This window comes from Gossypium arboreum, chromosome 2 (assembly GCF_025698485.1).
Source record: "Gossypium arboreum isolate Shixiya-1 chromosome 2, ASM2569848v2, whole genome shotgun sequence".
NCBI classification, from domain to species: Eukaryota; Viridiplantae; Streptophyta; class Magnoliopsida; order Malvales; family Malvaceae; genus Gossypium; species Gossypium arboreum.
The window spans coordinates 62,957,580-62,960,502 of record NC_069071.1 but is presented as its reverse complement, the minus strand read 5'-3'; positions in this window follow the sequence as shown (position 1 = coordinate 62,960,502).

Below are 2,923 nucleotides of genomic sequence, written 5' to 3'. Positions count from 1 at the left end.
TATGTTTAAATTGTTATGATGAGTGTACGAATGACGTTATGGTCTATGAGGATGACATTGTGAACAAGCTCAATAAAGATGTGACCTCGAGAAAATCTTGTTTGAACCTTAGGAATAATTTAAGATACAATGTGACATGTCATTAGGAAATATATGTGTTGTGCTAATAAGATATACGATATGTGTCTATGTGAATTCGGGTGCTAGTCTTGTACGTTTTACCGGTGGCTAGGTAGCCCAGCATGTGTTGCGGGTACCTGTCAGCTTGTGTGAGTAGCTCGAGTAGTTACCTCCTAACTGTTAGCTTGTGTGAGCAGGCCCTTGATTAGCTCGAGAGTGAGAAATGTGAGATTTGTGATATGAGGTAGCATGTGGCTACGTTTGAAGCGCTATGTACAAGCCTTCTTTGTATCCGATAGTATTCTGAGTGTTCAACAGGTAAATCAGTGAGTTATTCAACAAGTAAGTCATTAATGAGGAAATATGAGAATGTATTATGAGTTGGTACAAGTATGTACAGAAAACTCATATGAATGAACTCAGTATGTGATGATCTTTTAGTAAGATTGAAAATGTGTAAGTTATGCCTATGAATTTATGATAACATATACGTAAACTATGTTATGTCAATGGTATATATATATTCATGATTATGTTGCTATCTATTTGAATGTGAACTTACTAATTATGTTGCTATCTATTTGAATGTGAACTTACTAAGCTTTATGCTTACCCCTCTCTCTTTTTCATTTTCTTATAGTATCGCCAAGCTAGCTCGGGGATCAAAAGATGTCGGAGACTCGATCACATTATCAATTGGACATTTGGGTATAGTTAGTGTCAACATGTTGAGTATGGCATGTATAGAGACTTGGTCTTTTTGTTATATGTGATATTGGTTTAGCTAAATGTGTTGGCTTTTAATGATTTGATGATTCATTTTGTATATGGCCATGAGATATGACTCATATTAATTATGGGGATGTAATCCTATTCAAATATGCATGCATGTACTAAGGTCACTCACGATATGGATAAATTCATTTGGCATAGATGAATTATGGATACGATTATGGATGTTTGATGATGGAATTGTGAGTAAATGACATAATAACAACTAAGTCAAGAATATGTAAAATGGAAGTAAATTGTTGTTATGTATATTGCATGTGATTTGGTAAGCTTGTTTAAATAAAATGTGGAGTCTTAACAAGTACTAATTGATAAGAAGTTGATATGCATGAGCCATGGTTGTGAATGTGTAAGTTCTCATTTATGCCATGTAAGTTGTCATTGAGATATATAAGTGTGTATGTGTTATTATGGGTGACAAAAGGCTTGGAAAATAGCCTCAAAGTTGTCTACACGAGTAGACACACGGGCATGTATCTAGGCCGTGTGTGACACACGGTCTGCCCCATGGGCGTGTGTTCTGGCCGTGTGTCCTCTGCACCCTAATTAATGCAAAAAAGAAATGCCCAGTAGTAAACGCACTGGCAGAGACACGGTCGTGTGTCTTAGTCGTGTGAAGGACATAACCTTAGGACATAGGTGTGTGCCCAGGCCGTGTGAAGTTCGCACTTGATTTTTGGAATTTAATTCGCCACACGGCCTAAGCACATGGGCGTGTGACTTGGCCATGTGACCCTATTTTGCTGATGATGTAAAAAATAGAGAGTTACACGGCCTGAGACATAGGAGAGCATTTTTACCCCATGTTTAATGCACTTTATGGATGACTTCTCATTAGAATTGGTGAATTCGATGCTTCTAATGGTTTAATTTCATGTTTATACTTAGGAGAGCATAAGAGAGCGAAAGAAACGAGAAATGGGCCAAAAATAGAGAAAATGGACTAAAGTACGAAATCAACATGGCCTAGACCTCTTCACATGGGCAGATCACACGGTCGTGTCAATCTGGCAGAATTGGAGCATGACTCACATGGGCATAGCACACACCCGTGCCATTCTAACAGGCTCAAACATGGCCTGAAGTAATCGCACACGAACGTGTCACACGGGCGTGTCCCTGCCGAGCCCAAGTGAAGTTCAATTCAAAAAAGGCTACTTTTGAGGGCTTCTAGGCATTCCGAAGCCTATAAATACACCCTAGAAAAGGAGAAAAAGAGAGACGGAGAAGGGGGGTAAGGAATTACCCCAAGAAAGCTGATTGATCCATCTCAGAAGCCGGATTCATTATCAAGATTGAATATCTCTCCTCAATTTCCCTTCAGGAGTTTTGTGTTTTCTTTATGCTTTGTATTCTTTATTCTTTTGAGATTTTTCTTATTTAGTTATGAACTAAATCCCCTAAATACCTGAGGGGAATGAAACCTAAGACAAATCTTGTTATTATTTTTTGAATCTTATGATAAATATTTAACTTGTTCTTAATTATGTATTCTTAATTCTTGTTTTGATATCCCAGGATACTGATTCAAGACATGCTCTTATTCAGAGGAGGAATAGACCCTGTCTAAGAGTACTTTTGTCATAATTAAGTGGAGTTGATTGGGCGCCTAGAAATAGGGTGAAAAGATTTTGCCGGATTAGGGTGAAACCTAATAAGGGGATCCATAGATCGAGTTAATGCAACCCTAGAGTGTTAATTAGAGAAATGTCTCAGTTATTCAATTTAGGGATTAGATGTTATTAGTCTTGAATAGGGATAATAACATAACTTAGGGCTCTCTACGGAACAAGTTGAATGAATAAATCGTCCGGTTCAGAGCCATAATAACAAGTAAAGTCTAGGTGGATTTTTCCTTAGGTATTGTCTTAAGTCAATCAATTTTCCCAAAAGCATTTCCCCAATTCTTTTCTCTGTGTGTTCTTAATTTAGATAATTAGTTAATTAAAAAAAACCCCATTATTCTTAGGCTAGATAATAAAAAGACAGTCATTACTAGTACTTTTAGTTC